This window comes from Dendronephthya gigantea, unplaced genomic scaffold (genome assembly GCF_004324835.1).
Source record: "Dendronephthya gigantea isolate DGI-Jeju-01 unplaced genomic scaffold, DenGig_1.0 000287F, whole genome shotgun sequence".
In the NCBI taxonomy this organism is placed as follows: domain Eukaryota; kingdom Metazoa; phylum Cnidaria; class Anthozoa; order Malacalcyonacea; family Nephtheidae; genus Dendronephthya; species Dendronephthya gigantea.
The window spans coordinates 108,241-125,289 of record NW_021163297.1 but is presented as its reverse complement, the minus strand read 5'-3'; the positions used below and the strand labels follow the sequence as shown (position 1 = coordinate 125,289).

The following is a 17,049-nucleotide window of genomic DNA, read 5'->3' as shown; positions in this document are numbered from 1 at the left end:
CGATATTTGTGCTGCATTGTTTGTTGACTCGATCGGTATTATAGGTAGAAATCTTCGATGGAACGGAATATTTCGCTCAATTTATTTATCTTTTCAATTGTGAAATTAAACCGAGGCAGATTTACTGGATAGATCACAATTGAAAAGAAAATCAAGCGAAAAATTTCCTTCGATCGAAGTAATTTACCTATATAGTAGCAAACCGGCCTAACACCTAAAACGGTGTTAAATGTGTTTAACTCCAAAAATGGAGTTATGTTTTAAGTTCAGAATTGGAGTTAAATTAACTCCAAAAGCGGTGTTAAATTATAACACCAGAAGTGGAGTTATTTGTTACTCCAAAAAGCTACTCATTTTGAACCTTTTTTTTTGACCCCTTTTTTGGTGTTAAAATAACTCCCTAAAAATAACAGTGTAGCCAAGACAGAACGACAGAACACGCTTCAAACAGTAAAAATTTTACAGCGGGAAGAGACGATCAAAGACGAACACGCGTTCAAAGTTCAAACAGATATCACGTGTCACTATGATATATATATATATATAATATATTATATATATATATTCGAAAATGGCAACGTTGTATCTACGTTATTTGAAGGTTTATGAATACGTTTTGCTTTGACGTCGTCTCGACGTTAACAAAGGACGTTGCACAAACGTTAAATAAATACCTGTGTCACACGTCCAAGTTCTACGTCGCTACAACGTTATTAACACGTATAGTAATATCGCGACGGGAAAACAACGTCGTGGGAATGTCGTGGTTTAGTTAGGTCTGACCTGACGTTCCCGCAACCTTCCGCTAACGTTGGGATTACGTTGTGTGTTAGCTGGGTACAGAGGCCATTTCGATAACCTTGAAATCCTTCGCGGATGTTTGATTTTTAAACGAAATAACTGTTTCATAATGTTCCCAGTTGCATTTCTAACATGTACATTTGAAAATGACATAAACTATGCTTAGGATTGCAAAGATATCTGACGGATTAAAATTCATGTTATTTGAACTAGTAAGGAAGCCATTACAGAGGCCATTTCGATAACCTTGAAATCCTTCGCCGATGCTTGACTTTTAAACGAAATAACTTTGTCATAATGTTCCGAGTTGCATTTCTAACATGTACATTTGAAAATGACATGAACTACGCTTAGGATTGCAAAGATATATGAAGGATTAAAATTCATGTTATTTGAACTAGAAGGGAAGCCATTACAGAGGCCATTTCGATAACCTTGAAATCCTGCGCGGATGTTTGACTTTTAAACGAAATAAATGTCTCATAGTGCTCCCAGTTGCATTTCTCACATGTACATTTTGAAATTGACATGAACTACGCTTTGGATTGCAAAGATATCTAAAGGATTAAAATTCATGTTACTTGAACTAGAATGGAAGCCATTACAGAGGCCATTTCGATAACCTTGAAATCCTTCCCGATGCTGACTTTAACGAAATAACTTTGTCATAATGTTCCGAGTTGCATTTCTAACATGTACATTTGAAAATGACATGAACTACGCTTAGGATTGCAAAGATATCTGAAGGATTAAAATTCATGTTATTTGAACTAGAAGGGGGGAGTAGGTAACCCCCCATACAATAACGGAAGTAATTAGTATTCAAAGTATAGAACGGGTAATTAGTATTCAAAGGGTAGAACTGAAGGGTAATTAGTATTCAGAGGCTGATTTTCCCGAAGTTATGCGTGGTCTCCACGCAGGGTGAGAGTGTGAGGTTATTGAACCGTAATTAAGTACACAGTAAGGATTTGCGAGAAAAATATTTTATTTGTCAGGTAATACACGTTTAGTATGTCAACATTTTCATAGTATGTTTCTCTCCATAGCATTAGGACTGTTTATTTTATTACATGATATTATGAGAATGTTTCTTTCAATCCTACTAGGACTGTTTGTTCATTTTAAGAGTTCATTTCCTAAATAATCTGAAGGGAACAGGTTTTTTATTTTTGCTTGTGATTACATTTGTCTCTCCAGCCATAACCCGTACGCTTCTACTTCAACTTTAGGACAATGTTGATATGCGTCGGCTGCCAAATGCTTCCCACAGGTCTCCAGCCATACTAGATTTTTTATCAGTATTTGCGCTTTCGGCATCCAAAACACTCCAAATTGATGGAGGAAATGTTCAGGTTTGCGAGGAGATCCTTCTCGTAGTGCCCGCCCTTATACGCAATTGTTGAGTGTTTGTTTTTTAACGGCGGTTTTGTTTGTTATTACATTTGTCTCTTTCCAGCCATAACCGTACACTTCTACTTCAACTTTAGGAGTTAGGACAATGTTGATATGCGTCGCTGCCAAATGCTTCCCGCAGGTCTCCAGCCATACTAGATTTTTTATCAGTATTTGCGCTTTCGGCATCCAAAACACTCCAAATTGATGGAGGGAATGTTCAGGTTTGCGAGGAGATCCTTCTCGTAGTGCCCGCCCTTATACGCAATTGTTGAGTGTTTGTTTTTTCTTAAACGGCGGTTTTGTTTGTTATTACATTTGTCTCTTTCCAGCCATAACCGTACGCTTCTACTTTAATAGGAGTTAGGACAATGTTGATATGCGTCGCTGCCAAATGCTTCCCGCAGGTCTCCAGCCATACTAGATTTTTTATCAGTATTTGCGCTTTTGGGCATCCAAAACACTCCAAATTGATGGAGGGAATGTTCAGGTTTGCGAGAAGATCCTTCTCGTATCAAACATATTGTTCACAAAAGGTAATTTGTGAGCGCTACGGTGTGCGCTACTCCCACGTGCGATGATGTGCGCACAGGCATTTGTTTACACACATTGTCAGTTGATGACTTTGTCTAAACGCGTTTATGCATACATTACTGGTAATAGGTTTTAATGACAGGACGAACCTGAACATGTTCCCCTCCAAACAAAGAGTAGCTTGCTAATAAATATCACACATCGAACAAAAATTGCCCGAGAAAACACAGATCGAGTTGGGAATAAAAAAATGTTAGCCTATACTCGCGCGGTTCAGTTATACATAACCTTTGGGTGATGATGGAACGTGTGCAGACTCTCAAAGGCTTGCCATTAAAACTGTACTCTTAACGTTATCGGAGACTCGGAATGACTTCGACACTGAAAGGCAAATATCTGAAAAGCTAATGTGGGTGACTGAGTTTCTGATAGAGGATGAAATAAATCTAAAGACACTGTTAACAAAACGTTTCTTCCTCATGTTTCAAAGTTGGATTCCGCACAAAACGCAATCATAACTTCGAAGGGAAAAGTAAAGTGTTTCGTGTTTATTCAAACAAAACACCTATGCGACACAAGAAATACGGTTACCATATGAACGTCAAAAAACCAATCGAGTATTTAAATGTGCCACTCCGGACGCATGGTGTACGATCTATGATAATGACTGGTGGATAGAAGTCACCGACTGTATGCTGACACGTGAACAGATGTTTCTGCTAGATTAATTTCTACTTATTGATGATTGCACATTTCATCAAAATACAACAAACCGCAAGTTTAAGTGATTATAGAACAATAGTTAATCGTATCATGAATTACCATCTATTTAATAGTGTAAAGTACCTAAACTATATTAAACAAAACTATCTTTTCCGATTCACACTAAAATTTTGTTTTCACTCTACACAATACCCCTGCCCATAAACACTACATACATCAAACGCATGATGTACGCAAGAAACAGCGTAAAGTCATAAAAAGTAAACCATATAAATTGTTAAAATAATTTATTTCATTGTAAATATTTTTTACAATAAATGTATTTTTAAACTAAACTAACTAACCAAAACACTCCTCGCCCATCTTCTGTGACAAACAAGGCACACCAATGACTTCCGGGTTTGTTACTCTGATCAGTATTGACCACGAAACCTTCTGGCCTTCTTCTTATTAAACCAGGTAAACGATCGGATGGTAAAACGTCTGTAAAGACGGTCTTTGTAAACGAGTCACTTTTTAATATTTTCAAAATTTGTAACGTATTCATGTTCAGTTAGTGAAGTCACACAGCACGTTCCTGTTCGCGTCAGTTTCGATAAGACTTTGAAATTCACCAAGCACCACAATATTTATAGTCGCCTCCAAGGCCGTTCCTAACTGACATTCGATCGAGACATTTCCCTTTCTAATTGTTGTGCATGATCACCAAGGCACAGGTCTGGAGTGAGATCGAACACAAACAGTGTAAAACCGTCTGCATATTCTTCACGAGTTATACCATTGCCCTGATTCTCAAACATTTTATGTGTCCCAGCGTACAGTGTTTGGAATGCCGAAATGTAGTTACTTCCTCTTGCACTCGCAAATTTTAGTTGAAATGGTTTTCCAGGTAGGTTTTCACCGTTTACACTCAGCCCAAAATTTGTGATGTCGTAGTTCTTGAAGTTGAACGGATTCTTTGAATAACTACCATTGAACGCATCTGCATCGACCATACCAATAACGACACGATTTGGTAGAATACCTTGAAATATGTTGGGTTGATTTCCCGACATGTTTCCTCGGGGTGCAGTGACAACTTTACATTCGACGCGATTGATTGGATATTTGGCCGTCGTATGCTGTAGGGCTTGGGAATGGTTTATTATTACACTTGGCGATATGTTGACGCGTCGCACACAAAATACACATTCTCCAATAACTACTTTGAAACTTAGGTCCTCAGCAGATGAGACTAAACAAAATGGGTTTCGTGATCTAACCAGTTTAATCTTTATTGGAACAGCCCCGAGAATATAGCGCTCTTGTGCGAATAGATCCGAATGTAGTCTCCCTTCCATAGCAACAGATCTACTCCCACGAGTATGTGTATGACGTTCTTTTAGACCTGTATTCACATCTGCTTGACGAGCTAGCGGGTTGACATTGTCCATTTTTTCCGCACTATCTTTGTAAAATAAAGCAGTGGTGAGATGAGAATCTTTGGCATCCGTGCTAAAGTTCAGGATAGTTTCCATATAAGCTTGGTAAGGAAAGGCCGTACTGGACGGGGTTACCAATTTGTTGTTTAGGAACACTTCTACTTGTGAGAACAGTGCATGCATCCAGAGGTTCACAGGACCGACCTGGACATCTTGAGCAACATTTGCACCGTCTGGCATTGTAATCTTTGCTTTAACGTGCAGGTAACTGTTTGCTAAATCGATATAAACTCCGGAGTTTGCTGCGCAAAGGAATTCAATTGTGTCAGAGGCTGTTATGCTTGTGACAGGATCAATATCCTCCCAAAAATCCTTTTTCCATTTCTACTTGCGTCGGTGGTACAGAAAATAATTCAGTTCAGATTTGAACACATACACAAATCTTTATGAATTGTTTCAACGACTTGAGCCATGCCACTTTGGTTTATAGTTATCAGAGATGTTTTCTGCTTCTTGGCTTGAGAAGATGTTAGGTTTATCTTGTGCTGATCTTTTTAAACCTTTTTTCTGTCCACTACCAGTCATCAATTCCTTGACAGCTTTATCGGCGACATCAGTGACAGCTTGTTCCCACGGACTTTTATTGACTGAAAAGTGGAATAGCAAACCTCGCAATGCTCTTGAAAATTCCACCAATACCATCACTTCTCTGCATGCGTGCACTACGAAATCCCGCAATATTACCACCTCGTTGTTATTTAAATAATGTTCTTTTAGTAGTTTTGATCAACAACTAGTCTTCCCCGCATCTTCAAATAAAGTACTGTGATCGCTTTTGTCTAAAGTGAAGTGTCACGATCGACTTTCCAAACTCAAATGAGACATTTTCGTTGCGGTCGTTCCTTATATTGACTTCAATCGTTTCAAAAGAGTTCACTTTCACAGGAACGTATTGTAAATTTCGAAAACTGGCGTGAACGGTCTTTCCTACTCGCCTTCGATATTTACAATTCTTAAAAGCGGAACTTTAACATCGCCTACAAACTGCGCTATACAATGTCCGTATAGATATACATTGAAGAAAAATCTGGCATTTATATCAGCCACAAAGGGCTTGTCGTTTTCTTTTTGATCACGATGTCTTCGCCAAACCCTGGCATCGCAGCTATGTCACCAGTCATCCACACCCAAGCCCTGTGTTTAACATCAACGCTTACTTTGCGAGTGTTACGATTATAAGTGAATTTATTTTTGTTTGACCTTCCTTAGTCATGGATGCATTCATCGCTTTAACAAGGTCTGCGACGGTTGCAAAATGTGTGTCTTTTAACAAACAAGTTTCATGCTTGTCCACATGATAAATAAATGACTGTTGCACTCCCTGTCTTAGTGTACTCCATGTGTGTGGGTAATCTGTTGGTGATCTGTTTGTCCCTTTAGGGACTAAAAAAGTCCCACAAGGGACAAACAGTCCCGCTATATGTTTCTCTTTGAAAAGCCCTTCATGCATCCAGAGCTTTAGGGACTAAAAAAGTCCCGCAAGGGGTAAACAATCCGCTATTATTGTATGTTTCTCTCTGAAAAGTCCTTCACACATCCAGAGCTTTAGGGACTAAAAAAGTCCCGCAAGGGACAAACAGTCCCGCTATATATGTATGTTTCTCTTTGAAAAGCCCTTCATACATCCAGAGCTTTAGGGACTAAAAAAGTTCCGCAAGAAATGATCATTTTACCCGGGCAGTGAAAGGTCGCGCTGGTTGGACTTCATTACCCACACACATGGAGTACACTAAGACAGGGAGTGCAACAGTCATTTATTTATCATGTGGACAAGCATGAAACTGGTTTGTTAAAAGACACACATTTTGCAACCGTCGCAGACCTTGTTAAAGCGATGAATGCATCCATGACTAAGGAAGGTCAAACAAAAATAAAATTCACTTATAATCGTAACACTCGCAAAGTAAGCGTTGATGTTAAACACGGGGCTTGGGTGTGGATGACTGGTGACATAGCTGCGACGCTAGGGTTTGGCGAAGACATCGTGATCAAAAAGAAAACGACAAGCCCTTTTGTAGCTGATATAAATGCCGGATTTTCTTCAATGTATATCTATACGGACATTGTAGATGCGCAGTTTGTAGGCAATGTTAAAGTTCTGCTTTTAAGAATTGTAAATATCGAAGGCGAGTATGGAAAGACCGTTCACGACAGTTTTCGAAATTTACAATACGTTCCTGTGAAAGTGAACTCTTTTGAAACGATTGAAGTCAATATAAAGAACGACCGCAACGAAAATGTCTCATTTGAGTTTGGAAAGTCGATCGTGACACTTCACTTTAGACAAAAGCGATCACAGTACTTTATTATAAGATGCAGGGAAGACTAGTTGTTGATCAAAAACTACTAAAAGAACATTATTTAAATAATTAACGAGGTGGTAATATTGCGGGATTTGGTGGTGCACGCATGCAGAGGTTATGGTTTTGGTGGAATTTTCAAGAGCATTGCGAGGTTTGCTATTCCACTTTTCAAGCAAGGAGCAAAAGCGGTGGGTAAAAGGGCAATACAAGCAGCGACAGAAGTAGGTCAGGATGTACTTCAAGGAAAGAATATTTCGAAGTCAATAAAAGCCCGTGGGAAACAAGCTGTCACTGATGTCACTGATAAAGCTGTCAAGGAATTGATGACTGGTAGTGGACAGAAAAAAGGTTTAAAAAGATCAGCACAAGATAAACCTATCATTTCTTCTCGAGCCAAGAACCAGAAAACATCTCTTGATAACTATAAACCAAAGTGGCATGGCTCAAGTCGTAGAAACAATTCATAAAGATTCGTGTATGTGTTCCAAATCTGAACTTGAATTATTTTCTGTACCACCGACGCAAGTAGAAATGGAAAAAGGATTTTGGGAGGATATTGATCCTGTCACAAGCATAACAGCCTCTGACACAATTGAATTCCTTTGCGCAGCAAACTCCGGAGTTTATATTGATTTAGCAAACAATTACCTGCACGTTAAGGCAAAGATTACAATGCCAGACGGTGCAAATGTTGCTCAAGATGTCCAGGTCGGTCCTGTGAACGTCTGGAAGCATGCACTGTTCTCACAAGTAGAAGTGTTCCTAAACAACAAATTGGTAACCCCGTCCAGTACGGCCTTTCCTTACCAAGCTTATATGGAAACTATCCTGAACTTTAGCAAAGTTGCCAAGGATTCTCATCTCACCTCTGCTTTATTTCACAAAGATAGTACGGGAAAAATGGACAATGTCAACCCGCTAGCTCGTCAAGCAGATGTGAATACAGGTCTAAAAGAATGTCATACACATACTCGTGGGAGTAGATCTGTTGCTATGGAAGGGAGACTACATTCGGATCTATTCGCACAAGAGCGCTATATTCTCGGGGCTGTTCCAATAAAGATTAAACTGGTTAGATCACGAAACCCATTTTGTTCAGTCTCATCTGCTGAGGACCCAAGTTTGAAAGTAGTTATTGAAGAATGTGTATTTCGCGTGCGACGCGTCAACATATCGCCAGTGTAATAATAAACCATTCCCAAGCCCTACAGCATACGACGGCCAAATATCCAATCAATCGCGTCGAATGTAAAGTTGTGTCACTGCACCCCGAGGAAACATGTCGGGAAATCAACCCAACATATTTCAAGGTATTCTACCAAATTGTGTCGTTATTGGTATGGTCGATGCAGGTGCGTTCATGGTAGTTATTCAAAGAATCCGTTCAACTTCAAGAACTACGACATCACAAATTTTGGGCTGAATGTAAACGGTGAAAACCTACCTGGAAAACCATTTCAATAAAATTTGCAAGTGCAAGAGGAAGTAACTACATTTCGGCATTCCAAAACACTGTATGCTGGGACACATAAAATGTTTGAGAATCAGGGCAATGGTATAACTCGTGAAGAATATGCAGACGGTTTTACACTGTTTGTGTTCGATCTCACTCCAGACCTGTGCCTTCGTGATCATGCACAACCAATTAGAAAACGGAAATGTCTTGATCGAATTTCAGTTTGGAACGGCTTTGGAGGCGGCTATAAATATTGTGGTGCTTGGTGAATTTCAAAGTCTTATCGAAACTGACGCGAACAGGAACGTGCTGTGTGACTTCACTAACTGAACATGAATACCTTACAGATTTTGAATATATTAAAAGTGTCTTGTTTACAAAGACCGTCTTTACAGACGTTTTACCATACGATCGTTTACCTGGTTTAATAAGAAGAAGGCCAGAAGGTTTCGTGGTCAATACTGATCAGAGTAACAAACCCGGAAGTCATTGGTGTGCCTTGTTTGTCACAGAAGATGGGCGAGGAGAGTTTTGGGACTCGTACGCGAAAGCGCCAGGATTCTACATTTAACACTTTACTCGGTTTTTGGAGAAACATTGCAGTACATTTAGTTGGAACACAAGGGTTTTGCAAGCACCCAACTTGGACGTGAGTGGACAGTATACGTTATTCTTTGCTTTGTATCGGTGTAGGCATATTCCAATGTCAACCATTGCAAACATGTTTACAGATAGCAGAGAATGGAATGACATGCTTGTATGTGACTTTATACAAAGTGGTGAATAAATACAAATAATGTTAGTTTAAAAATACATTTATTGTAAAAATATTTACATAGAAATTAATTACTTTAACAATTTATATGGTTTACTTTTTATGACTTTACGCTGTTTCTTGCGTACATCATGCGTTTGATGTATGTAGTGTTTATGGGCAGGGGTATTGTGTAGAGTGAAAACAAAATTTTAGTATGAATCGGAAAAGATAATTTTGATTAATATAGTTTAGGTACTTTACGACTGTTAAATAGAAGGTAATTCATGATACGATTAACTATTGTTCTATAATCACTTAAACTTGCAGTTTGTTGCCTCGTACTCTAGCAATTAGAGTGAGTTATAGTTATCTTGTATCTAGAGCCACCGGATTTTTGTGGAGCATGCTTCAAATACTCTGCAATTTGTTCCTCGATGTCTATTTCACTTACACCTTTGTGAACACATAGACGGCCTCTATAATTGAACAAAAAAAACAATTATAGCTAATTATCAGAAAGGGTTAATAGCAATGAGCCAGTTGTTCGAAAGGTGGATTAGCACTAAAGCACCTGTACAGTACATGGGTACATTCATCACCAAAAAGAATATATTATAATTCATTATTTCCTGGTAAAGCCTGGCACAAATATCATGCGCCAAACAATAATTTACAAATATACTATGCTATACTTACTGATAACAATTTTCGAAACAGCAAGTTCTTTAAATGCCCGCTTTGCTTTTCTCCCCTTCAGACTATATAATGACCACAGCTTGTTTGTTCCGAGCTTAGCCAGGATTCTTCTTGTGCTAACACCATGGTTATGCCTACACAGAGCAAGGAAGAATTGTAACTAAAAGTAAAATATTTATATTAATTAATTTATCGTGAACAAAAACAGTACGTGGCAGAACAAATGGCAACCCAGGGTGTCTGCAGTATGCTCATTACCATTTTTTTCCTAGCATCTTCATCTGCAAGTCGATCATTAAGGTTTTCCAATTCCTCAACTGAGTCCAGAGGATTGGGAATAATATCCTCAAGCATTTCATTTCCACTAACACCTCTTGTGGCACCAAGTACTACCCGCAAAATTGATAATGCTTCTTCTTGTTTTTCAAGCATTATATCAAGCTTCGTCAGAACAGATCTTTGAAAGCCTAATGACATTTTAAATGTATTTATACTATTAATTATGTAACTTTGTTAGGAATGGATGACCAGCTTTCTTGATATTGGGAAATGACTGGCCACACCAGAAAACATACATGCACATAATTAACAATTAGATTACGAGCTCGAGATTTCTATGAGGTGATAGTTGATGAGGGCGAAGCCCGAATCAACTATCACCTCATGGAAATTGAGAGCAAGTAATCTAATTGTTTTAGTAGAATCAGAGATCAAGCACAATTAAAATATTCGACAAAATAATTTATTAATTTATTTCTTCATTAAATAAATAATTAACACGTTATCAATAATAATACGTAACGTCAACGTCACGAGGCATGCATGCTTGCATGCACGTCTTCGAACAGTTAGATAAATAATTATTTCAGACAAGTCGTAAACAAACAGCCATGCAAGAATTTATCAAGGAAAACTTATAAAAAAGTGAAACTGGCTTGGGTATAAGTATATAAATCATTCAAAGAAGAAATCCTTGCATTTTGGTGTAAGGCTTTTCAACGATAGTTGTTGACGATTGAAACCGAGCAGTTGTTAAAAGTGTAAGGCTGTGTTGGGTTGAAGTAGTTTGGATGAATATTTTGAACACTTCGGTTTGACACTGATGTTTTTTCGTCAAAATATTGGATCGCCAATTCACCATCGAAGAGTGGAGGCTTCGTCTTCGTTGTCTTCGTTAATAAAACGGCTTAATATGTTGGACATATTTTCTTTCTGGCGAAGGACGGACGGGCGAACGCTGTAAGACTCGATCGATTGGTCTGACTTATGACCGGTAACAGATTTTATGTGCCTTGCCTCGACATTACTGTCCGAAAGAACGGTAACAGATGTTGCACGGACACAGTGGTTGGTCAGATACGGCTCGATTCCTGCATTTTTGCTCATAACTTTCATCATGTTAACCAGCATCGCTTCACCAGCTGGCGCTTGACAAAACCAAACCTCGTCAATATCTGGGTTAAATTTCACAGATTCTGGTCTTGGTCGCTGAAAAAGACTTTCTACGTTCGGGTTGAGGTGTTTCAGATAGTTTTCCAGTGTTTTTACGGGACAGCGAAGAGAATCTGGGGTTTCAAACATTTTCCCATCTGACTCGTCAGCACTGTCATCGAGACCTCCTTGATGATTTTTGGTCGCCAACATTGTTCCAGGTAGGTCCTTTCGAAGTTCGTAGTACTTTCGTTTGCCTGGAGTTTCCCGAAGAACTAGCATTTGCTTCAACAGTTTTCGCTAGTTTTCTCGCCCCCTTTTTCCAAAGTATAGTGTAACGTAAAACCATGCAGTTCGGAGTAGTTGAGACGGGTTTGTTGTTTCAGCTTTGCCGAGTTGCCCGGTCTTGAAAAGTTGTTGTAGTTGCTCTTTCGTTATGGGATTTTTATGGGTTACCGAACTTATTTTCCCCCCTTCATATTGACACAAATAGCGTTGAGTGTTTATTTGCCAACTGAACTCCGGGTTGCCAACTATCGACCAAGGTTTGTTGTTTGGTTGTTGTCTCAGGTAGCGGTCGAGTGCAGCTCGAATAGCTTTTAGTGAAGAACTTTAAAACACGTCCCATTTTTCTGCCGAACACAGGCATAAAACAGCTGCAGACATCTATTTAGCTCTGCTTTCGACTGCCTCCTCGATAGGAGTGCTGAACTTGTTTTGACTTGCAAACCATTCTTAAGGAAAAAGGTTGTTTTTGGTTTATTTAATTTGTTGTTTTTGTATTTGTTTGACATCGTTATTAAAATGCGAACGACTCAACCTCAATTGCTTGTTTAGTTAATTTAATTGAACTTTTTACCTTTAAATATCTTGACCCCGTATTTTGTGGCTGCTTTAGTCTTCTCTGGAATTGCCTTCTCAAGTAACAATCAAGTTCATCCTCAGAAACCTCAGAAAACCGCGAGCCGGAGGCCATTTTTTAAAAAATACGCCAGAAATACGAATGTTTCGCTACTCGCTATCTATCAACAATTAGATAGCGAGTAGAGTAGCCATCGAATTTCAGCATTTGCGATAGTATGCTAGTATGATTCTACTAATATTAAATTATTACATTACGTGCATATAATTGAACAACATATCCTCAAAACAAAAAATCAGACAAGATCTCATGGACTCTAAAGAAACCACGCCAACTTACTGTCGTGATCCTGATGTAGAGAGTTGCGATTGCCTGATTTTGGTGTTTCAAAAGAGTCTGTAGTGCACCAGAACCTGACAATTGAGAAGAAAATTACTGAAAATGCAAAAAGTTATAAATATGACTCTGAACAATATAGCGCAATGTTCTAGAATATATAGTACCCATATGCACACTGACCATGTTTTATGACATATAAAACACTCAGCTTTGTCTCGTGTTATATATGTGATAAAACACTGTGTTTTAAATAGTACTTAACGTTCTAACGGATCCTAAGGCTCACATCAGTACGATAGCACACCAGCTCTTACACTATTTTTTGCCCACTGCCGATCGGTAGGGATGGAGACGGTATCCGAGCGAAACGTCGGGCTAGGGGTGAACGGTGTTTCTTTTGAGTTTGCGGTTTTCGGCGCAGATAATAACTCAACGAACCATGCTATTTTAACGGTACCTCCTCCATCCCGTCAAACTGTCACACGTGAGTCACTGAAGTGAAACCGTGGAATAAACGATACGAACATCAAAGTACACACACACACACAAAAAAAAAATAGCTGTAAATGTGGCGATCATTAATGAATTTACCTTTACCCCAAACACCCATTCCACAACCAAAACGGGTGTGAAAGAAACTGTGCTTAATCCTGCAAAACAAACTAACAAAAAAAAAACAAACCCCAGCGAGATTAATAAGACGCTTCTCCCGTAGAGTTCACAACATCGCGTGAAGTCGTTAGGGAAAGGGGCGGGATGGGTCACGCAAGCAACTAACAACTCGATCAGGCAAACTGGGCTCATATTTGTACTCACCGGAGGGGGCAAGTAGCCGACCGGACAAGCGTCCTAGGACCCGCGACACTACGATACGAAGACCCGTATAACATTAACTTCCTTTATTTTTTAATAATAAAAACATTTAAAATTTTATCATGGCTTCACAACATGACCCGTTATTGCAGCAAGAAAGTGTTCAGTAGGCATAAGATATGCAACATTAAGTTGAGCACAATTTTTATTCCTTCCAGCTATGTCCAGATTTGAAATAGTGATTTCTTTTTTAGTAACTGTTTGAGAAAGACTACCACTACATAAAATATTTCTCTTTGGTAAAGCATAATGAAATCAAGTACACATACTGTAATGCTGGCTTCTTTCACATGAATTCCTGTTGCCTTCAGGAGTTTCAGCAGCTATTTGATAAAAAATAGCCTCAGGCTGGTCTAGCAAAAGCAAATATATTTCACAATTCGCATATGAATTAATGACTCAATACACGTACATACACTGTACAGTAAAAGCTAGAAAATCAAATGGAACATTCTTACTTCCATAGACATTCTGTACACCAGAACTTAAACTGGTCCTAGATGCATCAGTGAGAGGATTGCTCAGGGCACTAAAAATTTCTGAATATCAACAAAGCATAAATTAATACAACAGCAATAAAAACGTTTTAACTAAAAAGTATGACCCTATTTAACTACTTTCAAAATATCAGGCATCAGAAAGACGATTTTGCGAATTATCAAAACAATATGTGATTTGCACTGTCATATTTAATTACACATAACACTATTGCTCACATCGAAGGTTGACAAACCCTTTCTCTGAGCCATGGCCAGACTCATTCATTCGATGGATTGATGAAAAGCTCGGTGCACCAGGGAGCAATGGTGTAATAACTGGGAAAGATGATGTAGGGGCTGACTCTTTTTCCCATTTTTTGAGATAACTTCATCCGCTAAAATGTAAATGAGAGAAACAACTATAACCTCAGTTGCAGAACAATATAAGTGCTATACACCACCTGGTCATGATTGAGAACACTTTTTCTCAGGGCAAAAATCCCATCTTTACTATGCAAGAAATACAAACCTAATGCCCTCAACATTTCAACTACAGTAGCCTGTTGACCAATACCAAAGAACTTACTATCACTGCCTTCTGAACATTGAAATAAACTGGCTTTTGTGCGCCTTCTTTTTTTTTGCATGGCCAGAATCTGAATCGGATTCAACATTTGATGTTTCTTCAGCCTTTTCAAAATCTTTTGTGCTTTGCTACTGAATCTAATAATAATAAAACATGGCATATAAAACTCTAATTGGCAATTTAGGGCAGGTGTCCAGATAAAGTGTTAAAAAGTGCCATTACTGTAATGGTTGGAACCTTCAAAGAGCTCCCAACACAATTTTCAAAGCTATTAAAAACAAACCTGTATATGAGAAAACTCTGACTTTATAAGCAATCCAAGTTTCTTTGTCTGGAATCTCGAGCTTCCTTAATTTATGAGATGCATTATTTCGTGGCCAGTAGCAGTATAATTCCTAGAATGACAAGTTTTGTAAACAAAAATGCTGTTAAACTAGAGTATTTAGCAACATAAGATCATCATGGAATGGTCTATTCAGGGTGTTAGCAAGTCAAAAATTTGGCATGATACATGTACCCTGTTTTCACAACCAAATCTAGCCAGCAATTATCACAATTTAGAAAAAGGAAACTGGGTAACACCCAAATGTTTTATGTTGGGTGCACAAAGAACTATTCTGCAAGTGAACAAAATTCAACAAATTCTAACTACTTACACAATCAATTGTCTCAATGCAACATGTTGCAACAATTTCCACTAATTGTTCCTCTATAAATTCAACGACAGCATATATGTTGTTTGCCATCTATAACAGAAACAATAATTAAACAAATTGCATAATTTTTTTGGATTTTAGAGGTGCAGAATTATAATTAAAACAAGTACCTTCAGTGCAGAGTGCTGTTAGTATTTTGTGTGCAATATAGCCATGAATATAATTTTGTCAGGGCCAAGATTAATCTTTATGGCTTTTCTCTTGAGATCTGTGGAAGGCAGTAGTCTCATATTTGTCAAGCGTTGGTTAGCCTTGTAAGCACCAATGAGGCATGAATCACATGGAGTCATGAAGATGGATTCAGTTTTGCTATAAACTCGGCATTGAAATAATTCATCCCCATTGTGATCATGATTGCCAGTCTTATCTACTACTTCACAACATGATGATTCAGACAAAATAAAAACATTATCTGGATTTTTACAATGACTGCATCCTCATCTACAAGTTCAATGGGGCCAGAGTGTTCACTCATGCGTTTTGCAATCTGTGCAATTGGACTCTTCCCTGATCGCACAAGACGTTTCAACTTTTGCATGTAGTTTTCAAATGGGAAAGAACTACACGCGTCTAAACTTTCAAACTCTTCAACCACATCTGCCAAATGAACCATACTATGCACATTATATACCCAAAACTCATCACCATACAAACATTTGCCTTGCTCAACAAAGTATTCTATGAGTTGCTTTGCATATTCCCTGTAAGACTTAGCTAACATAGGGCACACCAAAATGCAGCTAGCAACGCTAAGAGATAAGAAGTGCTCATATAAATCTGGTCTTAGGATACCGGATAAAACAATTTTTCCAGTATACAAAAGAAATTGCCGAAACTCAGTGGCCTTCCACCGATCAATTTCTGCTAAGCTCTGTGGCTTACGTACAAATGTGCTGGGTATGGAAGACTTGACCTCTATCAATTTAGTACTGATAGACTCCGCCTGGCCAGCCGATATCTTAACTTCTCGCTTTCCTCGTAACCATAGCAGAAGCAATTTCTTCATGACGCCCAGACACAATTGATGCATGTAGTCCATCGGAAATTTCTTAATCATATCAACTGGCAATTTACTGAAGGGAATAACACCATTATGATGCCCTTCATGCACTTGTTCTCTAAAAGAAAGATCTGTCCGCAACTCAACATTTCTAATCAGAGAGTACACAACACGACCAACCCATATGCCCTTCTGTGCACATTTATCACACCCAAAATAGCCAGAACACAACTTTGTGCCTTTTACAAGGGCTCTAGCGGGGGCATCACAAACTACACATTTTAAACAAACTGAAAGAACAGTTTCACCGTCTTGGAGCCCATTCTGTAGAAGATTATTCAAATCTCTAATTAGGTCTTCCAAAAAATGCAAATCATCTGGTTTGGAATTACCACAGGTTAAAACCACTGGGAAAACAACTACAGGTGTGATATTTACAATGGCACATAATACTGGCCATAAACACTTCCTTGAACTCTTAATAATGGAAGACCATCAACATTCAAAGAAATTTCAAGAGAATTAGTCCTAGCAATTACATCTGAAGGATATTTCTTAAAGTGTTTCAACAATTGATTAGCAAGAGGAAAATAAACATATTCCAATCCAGACTTTTC

The 17,049-nt window shown here is 38.5% G+C and overlaps 1 pseudogene; it reads right to left on the bottom strand.

The window, feature by feature from the left end:
- Positions 1-11,280: 11,280 nt before the first annotated feature.
- Positions 11,281-12,553, bottom strand: LOC114541383 (annotated as a pseudogene).
- Between the last annotated feature and the right edge of the window lie 4,496 nt (positions 12,554-17,049).